At 39.7% G+C, this 15,948-nt stretch overlaps 1 protein-coding gene across 8 annotated transcripts in view; it reads right to left on the reverse strand.

The window, feature by feature from the left end:
- LOC136857920 (protein saal1) overlaps window positions 1-11,014 on the reverse strand; it is a 127,143-nt gene extending 116,129 nt beyond the window's left edge. For 3 of the 8 annotated variants that reach the window (XM_067136998.2, XM_067136992.2, XM_067136993.2), the window contains exon 1: window positions 10,103-10,951. The gene's annotated coding sequence lies outside the window, so the exon portion shown is untranslated. The other 5 variants (XM_067136995.2, XM_067136996.2, XM_068225340.1 and 2 more) reach the window with 3 other exon arrangements.
- Window positions 11,015-15,948: the final 4,934 nt, after the last annotated feature.

Genomic DNA, 15,948 nt, shown 5'->3' on the forward strand with positions numbered 1-15,948 from the left:
GATCGTCTCTAGAAAAGCCACACCCCCGAACGAAAACTATAAAACCTCATGTTCACATTAAATCACTCTCTACTCTACTCTGCTGCTGTTGATGATATTCATCGGGACCATGTGGAAATAAATTCAGCCGTGCAGGCGGACATCTACTCAGCCAATTTATTGCAGTTATTTACGATAAAGTCTTATGGAGTGTACTTCGAAATTAGTGATCCAAGTTAAGTTAATTTCTCCACGAGAACATTAAATATTCCGACGTGTGTGTGCAAATTCTAATATTTGTTGCATTCGTTACAGCTTACATTACTGGCACGTGGCGAAACTCATCCCAACGAATCGAAGTGAACTTCAAGATGGATTCTTCCTCTACAAGATTCAGCAGAATTTCATCATGGGACGTCCACTACTGTCTCTCCATGACCTGCTAAGCATGTAAGGCATTTCTGGCTGGAGGAGGTGACTGACGGAAAAATGCCGGAATGACAGACCTCAACCTGGAATTGAACTTCAACTTAACTTGAGTACCATTTTAATTGTCTGATATCTTTCTCATTTATGTAAAACTAGATGATCTTTCTTCCCTAGATCGTAGTTCTATTCGTTTTTGCAATAGATTGAATTACTTTCATTTTCATTCTCAAGGTGTCACGGTAGTTGAGTTACATGTATGTGACTGAAATTTGAAATCTATTAGACTAGTTGTTGTAGTCTGTCTTTGAATGAATTCTCCAATGTAGGATTTAGACATTAAAAATCACTGACCACGCAATGAACTTCATTTGCTTATGTGTGATATTGAAAATATCGTGATATGGAGTTGTACTTAATTTTTGTGAAATAGTGTCGAATTGAGTGTCATCTAAGTTCACTTGCAATTCTTTAGGATCGTGTCATCTAATTTCACAACATTTCAGGAAGACTGATAGACCTAATAATCACTAAAAATAATAATAAATTCAAGAGGAAGACCGGGTTAAAACTGTAATTAAACGGTCGTGGGCTATAAATTGACTTAGAATTTTCTCATATATGATATTTGATGTGCTTACAGTAGTTCATGATTGCACCTGGAATATTGGTGATCCTGCAGGATATTAATTGAATAATTTGTTGCTTGTGTCTGTGGAGCACAGTGAACTATAATAAAGTGGACAGGTGTTGAATACATTCCATGAGTACGGAATAATAATGTGATTAAGGCTCACAAACGCTACACTTGCTACTTGTAACTGATGTGATGGTGATGATTATTGAATTCTATTAGAATATTCAAGTTAATCTCTGAAGTTCAGATGGATCTCCGTTGTTATTTAAAGAGTATTTCATTTCAAGTGATAACATTAGTTTGATCACTAGCCATTAATTGAGTTGAGAACGTTACCAGACAAGAGTTCATCTACCAAATCTTATTGACGCGACCATGTTAAAAATAATTAATTAATTCATAAATGCAGGATTCGTTGTAAATATTGTGCACATAAAATACGTTACCCTTGTGTGAATATGGTGCGTGTGATGTAGTTAGGAATATTATCATGTTTTCAATTATTCAGTGTGCTTTAATCTGGTCGTGCATTCATCGTGACGGCATAGATTATTTCAACGTTGATTTGCCACCATGATGATTTGTTTAGCGTACTTTAAGGAACAATTTGCTGAGAATAACGTCAAGTAAAACTAAGCTAGGATTTAATTTTTGTTTATCACAGATTTAGACGAAAGATCGTCTAGTTCATTTCCAGCAAAGGCAAGCGAATTATAAATTAATCCTTAACTAATTCACACGTGGTTATGAGAAATTTTTCAGTGCACATATAATGAAATTTTCCAAATATTTTCAAACAGATTTGAAACTTTAAATACCGTGCAAGTAAAAATTAAATGTCCACAAACGGCATAATTAATGTGAGTTTAGGAGGTAACGAGTAATAATGATAATAATTAAATGATTAATTAATTAATTTGACAAATGGGTGTCATGATTACAGTGAGAATTATCTAATGAAATACACCAATTTGTGAACATGATCGTGTGATAAAGTAAAGGTTACCCAGATAATATTGGAAATTAATAATAATTATAATTAATTACGATCTTGGAGTTGACTCAGATTTTCCAACAGAATTTCTTCTGATGTCATTAATGAATATTACCTACCTTAATTAATGAAACTGATCTGTACCGAACAATGAGCACGTGTTGAAATCTTAATAAATTAATGTAAAATTCAGTTTAATTTTATTATGGAAATAACAGGCAAGATAGCTGCCTGCTAATTTATTTTGTAAATGCAAGTATTGATTATAGGAGTGTCAGGATATATTTTCATTTAAAATATTTTTCTTTTTTTTTTAAAGGCAGTAAAGGCTTAATCTTTTTTTTATTTTTTTTATTTTGATTCCACAGCTTAACCATAGAGATGGAGGATGATTATTTTTGGTCGATGGTAAATTAATACTGGAAGATAAGACATCATGAAAGAGCATTGTATTTAATCTCAGCAAGGATATTTTGTTGTTCAATGAATGCTTGTGTCAATAAATGTCAGAATGTTTTTTTTTTTTTTTTTTTTTTTTGCTTGGTCATCACCCCTATTCCCTTAAATGCCTCTAGAAAACAGAAAGCCATGAACAAACGGTCCACCTTGGAATGTCTCACTCACTGGCTGGGCTTAGCTTGGCAATAAAGGGGGCAATTCAGATGGCGCAGCAAACGAGTCCCGTGCTCAACCACACGCACACTGCCTCTACGTGAGCATAAAGCAGTAGCGATCAGTGAGACATTAATGTTTCAAGCGAACAGTGTACGTCAACAAGTGTAGATGTAAGGATGTGACAGAGTAGCAAAAAAGGGAATCATATTTGCCAGTGCCCATGGCCATACAGTGCATGAAGTTGCTGCATTTGTTGGTGTTTCACTGCAGAATGTTCAACATGTCTAGAAGCAGTGATGTAATACGCGTGGCCAAGAAACAAGATGTCAGAATTGTGGTCGGAAAAATATCCTGACAGAGGGACTGGAGACGCGTTTCATGGCCTGTGAATCAAAATCGCTTTCAAACCTGACAGGTATTGGTGCAGTCAGTGAATGAAGGTCCATTCCAATGTGTTAAAGAGAGAACATTGCGATGGGAACTGCATGCAATGAACATTTGGAGTCATATGAAATTAATTTCATTTTGGTCCGTATTGATGATTCATCACTATCAACAAGAATGAGAAGGTCCACCTATTCAACACTGTTTATAATATGTTACTATTTCAACCCTTGTATTGGGTCATCTTCAGCCTTAAATCATGACGAATAAAATACCTAGCGTGATCATTCCGCTCTCTTAACATCGTTGTTGGTGGCCCCGCCGGAGTGTGCCACTGCAGTCGCAACGAACCAGCTGCAAGAACGTGCGCGATTGAACAGGTGGACTTATAATATTGTAGTATTGTATTGAACAGGTGGACTTATAATATTGTAATAATACTTGAGACATACGTCAACTTCAATAAGGAACCAAAATGAGAATAGTTACTTGTAAAAAGGTAATAGCGTACGTGCATGAACAATTTTAATGCCTATTGAGGGAATTTGTTTGTACTGATATTTTCTGAAAGTCTGAATTAATATCTGTGCAGTACTTTGTGTGTGCAATCAACTAGTATACAAAGGAAAATATGTAATGTATTCTCCTATTCTACACATAACATAATTCCATCATTACATGGAGTAATAAAATTCAAAAGTTTCGACTCGTTTGAGCCATCTTCAGTGAAATAAGGGGGGGGGGGGTTAAAGTAAATATGTAAATAACTTTATGCATTAATTTTTTCCTTTGTAAAGTGAAAACTGTCAATACGGAATGATTCTAATATCTTGTAATCAACCAGTTTCCTATTACCATACTGTTTCATTCCTGGTTGTACGAAGGTTATACAGAAAGTTTTTAGCAGCGCGTAAACCGTAATTCTGAGGACAATGGGATTATTTTCATCTGAAAGAGCGATGTTTTTCGACCTTGGAACATGCGCGCGCAACCCCTCCTAGCGGTAGTTCCTCCACAGCGAGAGAAGAAAGCACAGGCAGTGCTGAGTCAGACACGGTGCAAGATGGATCTGTCGCGCCGCGATTTTCGAGCAATTATTTTTTATGATTATAAAAAGAAATTAAGTGCCGAAGAATGCCATTCTTCTTTGCTGCACGATTTTGGTGAGGCTGCCCCTTCTAGAGCCACAGTTGGAAACTGGTTTCGCGAGTTTTCAAGGAGTCCGCAGTCAACTGAAGATGAACCTCGTGGTGGTGGTGGTGGTGACTATTGTTTTAAGAGGAAGTACAACTAGGCAACCATCCTCTATATAACACTAATCAGAGGGAAAAATGGAAGGGATTCGACACTTCGAAAAATGAAGCTATCGGCCAAAGAAGACAAGGGCCACGAAAGGCGTGAAAATGAAAGACTCCCTAGCCCTCGCAAACCTAATAGCGTCGGGGTCGGAAAAGAACAAGAGTTGACCAAGGGAGGTCGGATAGGATAGGTGAAAGTGAGGAGCCTGGCACAAGTAAGTGGAAGCAATGCCAGGACTCAGCTAAGGGCCCCGTGGTCGCCAACCCACGCTCCAAAGTTCAGAGCCCCTGGGGCCCCTTTAAGTCGCCTCTTACGACAGGCAGGGGATACCGTGGGTGTTATTCTACCGCCCCCACCCACAGGGGGAGATGAACCTCGTCCCGGTCGCCCAGCAACAGCTGTGACTCAAGAAAACATTGATGCTGTGAGAGAAATGATCAAAGCAGATCCACATCTTACATTTTGTGACATTGAAGGGACCATAAATATTGGGTTAAGAGCAGCGCAGACCATCGTTCACAATTATTTAGGCCTTACCAAGAGATGTGCCCGTTGGGTGCCACATTCCCTGACAGAAAGCCAAAAGGAAGAGAGCGTGGACTGGTGTTATTTCATGCTAGAAAAATTCAACGGAGGGCAGTCCGAAGATACCTACAATATCGTCACAGATGATGAAACATGGGTCTACCATTATGACTCTGAAACGAAGAGACAGTCTTCTGTGTGGTGCTTTCCAGGGGAGGAACCACCCACAAAAGTTTGACGAAGTCGGAGATCCGGAAAGAAGATGGTTTTTTTTTTGTTTTTTTTTACGAAAATGGGGCATCTCACCTCTGTGACCTTGGACACACGTCGTAGAGTCAACGCTGAATGGTATGTGAATGAATGTCTTCCCAAAGTCCTCGCCACTTGGAGCTCACAGCACCCAAAGTCCAAGAGTGGGCACCTTCTGCTCCATCACGACAATGCATCTGCACACAGAGCTGCCAGAATAAAGGACTTTTTGGAAAGGGAAAAAGTGCGAGTGTTACCTCATCTCCCCTATTCACCTGACCTGGCCCCATGTGACTTCTTTCTGTTCCCTAAGACCAAGGAAAAAATACGTAGCCAGCGGTTTTCATCAGATGAAGAGGCCATTGCAGCGCACGAGAGTGCACTAAGTGACATGCCGAAAGAAGCTTGGACAGAAACGTTTTCTAAGTGGTTTCAGAGAATGGAAAATTGTATACGTGCTAATGGAAAGTTTTGAAAAGTTGTAATTGTTGTTTTGCAAATAAATTTTTTTTCTCACACTCTGCTATAAACTTTCGGCATAGCCCTCGTAAATCAGGTTACAGAAGGAAGCCTGATGGTAGACGATTTTTTATACCGCCTAAAGAAAATAATCTGTTTGCAAAGTGGACGAGAGTTATTCCGTAGAAAGATAAGCAATTGTCAGCCAAAAGCAGAATATGTGACCTGCATTTTTTGGCAGATTTAATTAACTAAGGCGGACTGTTTGATTGTGAACGCTAAAAATGTTGAAGTTCCTCGTGTGAGGTGGAAATTAAAACCAGGAGCGGTGTCTCATATTTTTCCAAATTTACCGAAATACCTATCCACAGAGGTAAAATTGCAAAAATCATCCGGTAGGAAAAGGAACGAAAATAGCATCAAGAGGATAAGGAACAAGAATCACGGTGTAAGTGAAGCAGTGATGGCAACAGTGAGCGGAAAGGTTCAAGTGAAATTCATGACCAGTCTAGTTCTCTTACCGATGCCCAAAAGCCAGTCTCTCAAAAGACTAAAGTACGCAACTCATAATTTAATGCGAGCTAAATGCCTCTTTCCTCAGTCAAAGGTAAGGTAAGGGTGTAATCTGCCCGAAGGCAGGTCTGAACCTCCACAGAGGTGTGCCTGAGCCAGAGTTTACTTACGGTAGGGTGGCCAGTCCCTTTCTGCTCCTCCATTCCCTTACCCACCACCAACAGCGCATGGCAACCCATCCAAGTCCACTCACTCAACACTCACAGTGTGTGACGTCACCCAGTGGAGTTGGGGCAAGCAGACACTCATTTCCGTGAGGAGTTGCTCCAGAGTAGTATGCATAAAATCGAGTAGCGATAGTTTATACTCAGAAATCAGCGAGTTACCTCTGCAGTTGACTCACAAGAAATTATAAGGGCTACACGCACAATAATGGAGTGTTATATGGATGTTCCAGGAAGAAGGAAAACCTATAAACCTCGCCGAGACTCTGATATCCTTAATTACTTTATAGGTTTGAAAAGGAAAACATGCACTGGATGGCACAGAATTTTCAGTACGAAAATGATGAAACAAGAAGCGATCCTCTTAGCAATAAAGAAAAGAGGGTTTTCCTTGCGCTACGTTGGCGATCTTGGTTTTCAGACTGGCATGGCTTTAAGACTTAGGTATTAGTCAAAATACAGTATCCCGTACAATTTCCGAAGTTTCGAGCAATTGAAGCGATAGTTAATTTCTGGATAAAGTTTCCAGTTACAATCCAAGCTCTACAGGCTGCCTAAATTCAGTGGCAGGAAAGGTATAATTTTCCTCATGCTATAGGGGCTGTTGACTGTACACACTCTTATATATAAAAAAAGCCACATCAGCATGGTGATGACTAGGAATGGGGTACCCACCATAAATGTTCAAGCCACTTGCAACGCGAGTGAAGAGTTTACTGGTGTAAACGTCACTTGGCCTGGTTCAGTGCACGACTCCCAAATCTTGTGAAGCTTTGATGTTTGCAAATTAATGACAGGCAATCGTGCAAATGCCTTTCTTGGGGATGCAGGTTATGCATTGCATCATGGCTCATATATATATATATATATATATATGCTACTCATTCAGAACAAATATTTCATGTTCCCTAAGGGAATCAAAATCTGTATCATCTGATGGCCAGGCAGGCATCAATTTTGAAAAAGAGACAAAGTCTCTCAGTGCATTGGCACTGCTGGTGGCTTCAAGTAGCCTATGCAGTGGCCTCCACGGTATGCACCTAGCCTTGCGTCTTGGTGGGTGTGCTAAGTACCAACTGATGACCCCAACTTAGCACATAGGGGCAAAACGCAGGCAACCAAGAATGAGTTAGCTGGAAAATTTATAATGTCCAATAACAGACCATTATATCGGTATTATTTCACACGGAAAGCGAAAAATTAAATAAATTAATTTCAAAAATAACACACATGCAGATTTGAACATTGTTTGAACACATTTAATATTTTGTCACTACATTTTTCTCTGCTCACTTTTCTCCATTTCCCACAATAATTTCTTTTCTTTCAATTCAAAACTTGCAACTATTTTATTAGCACTCATTTTCGCAACTCCGCAAATGACATTTCAGCACCCGCTTTTATTTTTTCCTTCATAAATGGTCTACCCATTTTTGTCTCAAGCTAAACTGTTGAGTCTATTTTACAGCCTAATATGATATAGCCTATAGTATGGTCTACCAGCCCCTTCAAATTTAGTTTCATGCAACCTGCAGCTTATAGACAACCTAACAATATCAGTCCCTGTTACTATATATGTTTGGGTTTAAGCCTGCCTGGTGGCCACGACTGTTAAGAAGTCAAGTCTATATCGTCTGACACAGGTTAGCCGGTCTGAGTCCTGTTGGTCCAAAATAATTCACCATCAGAATATTGGCCGACAGGGTAGGAGAGTTGGTTGCATACAATTTCTAATCACTAGATTGCATGAAAAACCCCAGGATTTAATTCCAAACCTCTCCACAGTGTTCAGATAATGGTGATTCGCCTGTCGGTTGGAGACGTTAAGCCTTGTGTGGACCCCTCAATGCTATTCAACAGGAATAGGCAATGTGCCAGCACCAGGTTTCACCCTCTCCCATGATAATAATAATAATAATAATAATAATAATAATAATAATAATAATAATAATGTTATTTGCTTTACGTCCCACTAACTACTTCAACGGTTTTTGGAAACGTCAAGGAGCCGGAATTTAGTCCCGCAGGAGTTCCTTTACGTGCTGGTAAATCTACCGACACGAGGCTGACGTAGGCCCTATTTGAGGACCTTCAAATACCATGGACTGAGCCAGCATTGAACCTGCCAAGTTGGGATCAGAAGGCCAGAGCCTCAACCGTCTTGAGTCACTCAGCCCGACCCTCTCCCTTTCTACTATTATATATCACATCATTCATTTCATTAATTCCTCTGCTGATGTTGACGTCAGGAAGAGCGTCCAATTGTAAAAACTTTTCTATGAAGATTCATCTCACTTCATACCTGACTCCGTAGAGAAATGGGTTAAGGACTGGACATGCATATGTTTGATTTTAAGCTCAACAATTCAGAAAAAATCACTGGCACCAATTGTAATTCAATTATCGGAACTGTAATGAATGCATAAAATGAGCACAGCTCCGAATGACACTTACTGGTATGTTAGAACAGAAAGCATACATTAAGCTTATGGAAAGATAGACTGCAAACTTCCTACCAACTGCTAAGCCTTGTCCCTATTAAGGTGGTAAAAGCAGGCACCTCAATGGTTAAGAAACCTAGCTGTGCAGAAACAGGTTGAAATCCCAGGCAGTACCCTTTTATTACTATTTATTACTGTGGACATGGTTTGGTCACATACCTACTCGTTTCCAAAGAATGTATTCATCATAACAGGAAACAAGGCCATGACGTCACTTAGTGGACAGCCGAGCTGCTGCTAATGCTTTATATGTGGAAATACAACAGGTTGGGTGCAACTGAGATTAAAACAGGTCAGCAGGAAGCAAATATCATTAAGAAGAATGTGTAGGCCTACCGGTACTTCCTTTCTCGAAATGCCTTCCGATGTACTTCCTCTCTCAGTTTGGCTGTGGTCAGTGACTGGAGAATATCCCTAACTTAGCGTTCATGCACAAAAACAGTGTAGTTTCCCCAGCTTTAATTTATATCATACTGTGAAGGTATAATGAATTAAATAAATAAAAGTCGTAGCAATTGTGCAGCTGCCAGTGTAATAACACCAGAAAAAAAATCGACGGTGGGTGTTAGCTCCCACAGATTTCTGAAAGATAAAAATATAAGCCAAATCTGGATATCTTGCAGTAAGAGAGAGATGCCTTAAATGCAAATAGCACCTGCCTCTGTTCCACTATTTTTTTCTGGAGGATTATGGGAGGGTCTTGCATAATGCATATGTAGCAAGCAGAGCAATATCGATCTTGAGGACTAACAGTGTCAGATGGGCAGCCTATCCTCATGAATTTTAAGAGATTAGTGGACTAACCTATACAAAGTAACCAAAGATACTGTAATCCAGCAATGCAATAGTTACAGCCTAACATGTATTTTGCCTCTGAACAGTATTTCAAAGTGATACTAAGTGAATAATAATCCCTATTTCCCTGTAGGCCTATCTAGGCTCTGCAGCAATAGGTTAACACGGCAGAAAACCTCGAAGACAGAGATACTGGTATATAAACAAGTAAACAAAACTGTAGCAGTGACAGAAGATACAAAGAAGCTGAACAGGTTAATGATAACAAAAACTACTGCAGCTGTAAAACAAAATAAATTTCTTCCATACAAGAATAAATTTTCAAATAACTCAAGCTCAAAAGGTTAAAAATAATACAAAATCACATGATCAGCGAGTAAAACAGTAGTATTTGGTGATAACACTGGAGGTAGGGGCAAAAACTTGCAAGTTTAACCCCATAAATAGCAATAATAAGTAGCAGAAGAAGCATCATGATTATTAGAAATGGAAGTAAAATTACCGTATAAGTGTCCCAGTCTTAAAGATGAACCTTTAAGAAGTGAACACGATACTGTTCTCTATTAGTTTTAAATCATGTCAGCTTGATTTTATTACTCCAAGCAATCTTTACAAACTCCAAATAACCATAATCACATCGGTAACCTGAAACTAACTCCATCTGGTATAACAAGGCGAAAATTTAAAAGTGTATACCTACGTCGAAAATCACAGCAATGCACACTTAAACACTCGTTAAAAACATAGTCACTGCAATACTTGTAAATATTATGAAAGAAAATCTTACGAATTCACATTCACAACGCAACCCTTATAGTTCGTGGCATCTCGAAGAGCTATTATCGCACAATCACAATCGCAAACCTCCCATCCGATCACCTGTTGTAATTAATTGTAAACAAATCGCTTGCATTAACCAGAAACACTGAACACCTTTCTATAGTCTCTATCCAAGGTTTGCAAACTTAACATCGTATTGGTGTATTGAAGAGTAGGACAAACTTTTAACTCTTTATTGACAACCGATTAGTTAATCAACCATGTAAAGTATTGCTTCTAAAATGTTACTGAAGTTCTGAGTTAGACAACGACTCAGTTCGCACGGTTCACACCAAAACGTTACATAGTTCAAGGATCATGTCATAGTTGACTGTTCAAAGTTCCATATCTCTCTTCTCGAAATTTATGGCCTCTTGACGTGTCACCCAGAAAGTTCCATCTTAAACGGATCACGAAACTAACATTCATAAATTGGTTAAGCTATTTCGGCTGTCAACGGTTGTAATTCGTAATATATCAGATGAAAATCTCCGCCTGCAATGCATATACGTCGCCTACGTTTGCGTTATACACTCACCTCACAAGGCCGGCCCCGCGAACGAACCGTTCTGAGCACGGCCGACTTGATGCGACGCTCTAGCGGCCTTGACAATCGGGTCCACGCACTGTAATCACGGCCGACTGGATACCTCGCTACACTCCTTATACCGGCCTTGACAATCGCTTGTGAAGCAACACCTCCTAGATAATAAGGCCTAACAACAGCGTAGTGACGTCACGCTACGGAGGCGATGGCAATGCAGAGAAACGCGGAACTAGTTAAACACAGACATGATTTTAATATTTTTTGCCAATGGAATAATTTATTTACTAACAAATAGCGTTTCAAATTTGAAGGATATTGAATTATACTGTCGTTATTACCGTATTTTAGTGACTCTGCCATTAAAGATAAACAGCAGACAGTTGTAAAACACGACAGCATTTTGCAATGTTAACTCACTTAGGCCGAATTGCTAACATCACAACAGAATATTACAAACATATTTCAATTTAAATAGGCATTACGTGATCTTAAAGGAAAACTAGCACGTATAATATTAGCATAGGCCTAACATCTAAGCTGATGTAGCATCACTGGCAGTATATGCACATGAGCCTACAATGTTTCCTCCCTTGAAATTCATGTATGGTTATGAGAATTTCACCTACCACCGATGTTACTAATTTGTAATTCTGTTCGAAACCTTTATGTATTCCAGAAAGTATGTAAGTTTCTAACCTAATATTGGACTACCATTCGGACTGGAGCCTACTCTTTTAAAAGTATTGACATATTGTGGCAACATTAAATTGCTACTGTCTCATAAATTTGTAAAAACCGCACGGCGCAACAGCCCTGAAGGGCTTGGCCTTGATCCTGCTCAGCCCGAAGGCCTGCAGATTACGAGGTGTCTTGGGTTCCGCAGGACGAATCCTTTCAGCCGTTATTCTTGGCTTTCTAGACCTGGGCCGCTATCTCACCGTCAGATAGCTCGCAAATGTAAACACGCAGGCTGAGTGGACCTCAAACCAGCCCTCAGATCTAGGTAAAAATCCCTGACTTGGCCTGGAATCGAACCGGGGCCTCCGGGTAGGAGGCAGGCATTATATCCCCTCACCACGGGGTCGGCCATAAATTTGTAAACATGAGGAAATATCAGACAGAAGGTTGAACAAATAACAAGAAAATCATGCACATACTCCTTTATGAACTAAGAAATATTTTAACTATGGCTATTAAATTAACTGTGGGGACATCATCCTCGGTGTCCAGTTCACCAACTAGGACTAGAATTAACTTATTTATTGAATCTTTCTACACATTGTTACACTAATTCCTTGTGATGCAGCTATGATGTTTTGTAACTTAAGAATATACCGCATTTGTATTAGTAATTTTGTCCACATATTCATTACAAATATTTTTTACTTTAATAAAACCCGTTTAGAATAAAGGCCATGTCTTATAAGATGATTACATATGCCATGCAGTATGGTTGCCTTGATGTATCGACGTACAGAAAAATTACTTACGGTCCCTTCATCACAGTACAACAACCATCAGGTAACAACGTGTTTATTGTACTTTTCAGATGTGTTGAAATTCTGTGTATGAGATATGTACTATCTTCAATGGCTCTCTTTATTGCTCCTTTCTATTCTACATTTTTGCCTGGTTCTTTTAACTACTCCTCTTCCAAGACCATGATTGTCAGAGACAGCAGTGGCTTATATCTTTTCCAACTGCCCATCATATTTATAGTCACATTCTGGCAGGATCAGTACCAGTTACTTCCCATAAAATATCACCGACTTTGAAATGTCTGTGGCATACCTGTAAAATAATGTATCACCGTGAGCGAAATTCGTGCATTTACAGAGTGAATCGGCCTACACCAGCAGCTCCTGTAGGTGGTATGTTTTAATGCGTATAATAATAATAATAATAATAATAATAATAATAATAATAATAATAATAATAATAATAATAATAATAATAATAATAATAATAATAATAATAATACCGTTGAAATAATGTTTCCCATGATTGTGATCTAGCATAACCTTATATCATTGAAGAGTAAATATGCCTACATATCACCAGCTGTTGCGTGTAGTTAAATACGTCATAGGCCTATACTCATTATGATTGTGTGAGAATGTAATAATAATAGTTACTCACCATTGAGTTATTAGTAAATCTGTAGTCTTGTCTTGGAATTGCACGTCAACATATCTGCCGCATAACCTCGTCTTTCGTAAACTTAACGCATGCACTTCGTTATCACTGCCGGAATTCTTCTTAAAGTTGAGTACGCTACACATCAGTACCATTACGTACAACGGTATTAACAATTGGCACCATTAAACGAATTAAAACTCTTCTAATTTCAGCGTTACATGGCCAAACTCATTGCTGTGTTATTACTGAAAAGGTTCAAGCTTGCCTCCCGATTTTGACGTCACAGTATATTCCCAGAACAGTTGTGAGGCCTTATATATCTAGGAGGTGTTGGTTCAGCCCAACGAGCTAGAATAACATAGAGAGGCGGAAGCGCTGCCTGGGTGAACCTAATAGAACGAACGTCCGCCATGTTTCCTGTTGTCACACAAGCAAGGGGGCATGGCCTTTAAATGACGAAATGCGCATTTTAGAATCGCTGGGGGAGAATTAAAGTCCGTTGCCGAAAGCTTGAAGCATGAAAGCGAATACCGCCACTTCATCATATTTCGGCACGAGGCCAACATCACGATCAGTTGATTGTAGGGTAGTTCGAAATCATCGCACAGTGACATTCGAATAGGCCTCGAAATCGGAACAAGAGCGTTACCCTGCTTGGCTGTTGTGGTTAAGCGTAAATTAGAATAAAAACGATGGACATAAATATTTATGACAGGAAACCTTAAAATCATAGGGACCTATAATATGTTACAACCTCATTCTGTTAATATTTTAAAAATTATTGCATCCTCATGAGTACTGTGTTCTTCCTTAATCTGTTTACCCTCCCGGGTTGGTTTTTCCCACGGACTCAGCGACGGATCCCACCTCTACCACCTCAAGGACAGTGTTCTGGAGCGTGAGACATTGGGTCGGGGGATAAAACTGTGAGGGAGGGCTGCACCTGCTATGCTGAACAGGGGCCTTGTGGGGGGAGAAGGAAGCGGCCGTGGCATTAAGTTAGGTACCATCCCGGCATTTTCCTGGAGGAGAAGTGGGAAACCACGGAAAATCACTTCGAGGATGGCTGAGGTGGGAGTCGAACCCACTTCTACTCAGTTGACCTCCCCAGGCTGATAGAATCCCGTTACAGCCATCGTGCCCCTTTTCAAATTTCGTGGCGGAGCTGGGAATCGAACCCGGGCTTCCAGGGGTGGCAGCTGCTCACGCTAACCAGTGCACCACAGAGGCAGCCCATGAATACTTTACCACAATAATCGTTTAGTGTAATTATTTATTATAATATAGGGGGGATATCATGTTTCTCCCATTACCATATCATACTGGGATTACTAGCTTGAAAGTTGTCCATTATGAAGTGTAGCGTAGTTTTAAAAACCAAGGCAACAGACATCTACAATAAAGGCTGTATACATTTCAAAAATAGCAGTAAAATGCTGTATTTATCATACTTGGTGTACGTTTGAACGAAATAAGTGATTGTTTGTGGTTACGTTTCCTTGGTGGTGGGCGTTCATTGTAAATGTGAATGAAAATTAAATAGGGCTGGAAATGTACAGAGCATAAGCAACTGAATTGAGTGGGATACCATTTATCTCTTTTCGCCCTCACAACGCATTGTTCAGTTAATTCCTTGTTCTTTAAACGAAATCTGAAACAAAATTCGACAAATAATTACCGTGGCTGTCCGTACTTTCGCTAAGTAAACAATAAAATGGATTTAATTACAAACAGAAATTACAAAAAGGAATCTCGGCTATAATTCAGTAATACTTAAAGTACGATATATCCTTGGTTTTATTACTCTGATTAGTACAACCATACGCTGAGCTTACGGCTGGCATTCTTGAAAGCGAGAATCTATCTTTTCACTTCATAAAACTTAGGGAATTAAATTGGCAAGCACGATCTCCCTGTCACCTCAACATATGCTCTCGCGCCAAATCGCTTTGTTTTGACAACCGTTAACATGGCTGCCCCTTATCAACTTGCTTCAAGCAGCGAGCGCTGATGTCAGGTATACAGCCCCTCTATGTTAGTCTAGCTCACCGCCGTCTCGATCCTCTTATACTGCCTGCTCTATCCCACAATTTTACATAGGAAGGCGCGACTACCAATATTTCTCCAAGTCGCCGTAAGAGTGCAGCACTAGACGCACAATCTTCGCTGTCAGTGTGGGTGTAGCGTTGTGTTATTGGTGCATGGATGTGTGTGAAAACCTGAATTATTTCGTACAATGAGTAACGTGTCTGGTCACTTCCGTTCGTACAAGAGATATTTTGTATAGAACTGCGAAATGAATTAATCATGTTATGCTTATAGATATATCAAAAGTGACTTTAAGGTGTTGGTACTTGTTTCTTTCAGTTTGTGCAAGGTATATTTTTCATAGAACTGAAACTTTAGATTCTTTCCCCGAAATATTCAACTGTTGTGAACCATTTTGCCAATCTCGGCAAGGTGGTTCGCAGCCAGAAAAGATACAACTCCATGAAATACCGCCTAGAAGGGAATTAAGGAAAAAGCGGCTGTCGGATTTATCTAGGCAAGGCCATAATAAAGGAAGTAATTGGATATCCTCAGTTTACTCTCGCATCTGTACCTTTATACCTTCTTTCAGAAGGTGATGGAGCCTTCGCGGCTTAGGCGGCAGCGCGCCGGCCTCTCATCGCTGGGTTCTATGGTTCAAATCCCGGTCACTCCATGTGAGATTTGTGCTGGGCAAAGCGGAAGCGGGACAGGTTTTTCTCCGGATACTCCGGGTTTCCCCGTCATATTTCATTCCAGCAACACTCTCAAATATAATTTAATTTCATTTGCCATTCATTAATCATTGCCCCGAA

Source organism: Anabrus simplex, chromosome 1 (genome assembly GCF_040414725.1).
Source record: "Anabrus simplex isolate iqAnaSimp1 chromosome 1, ASM4041472v1, whole genome shotgun sequence".
Lineage (NCBI taxonomy): Eukaryota > Metazoa > Arthropoda > Insecta > Orthoptera > Tettigoniidae > Anabrus > Anabrus simplex.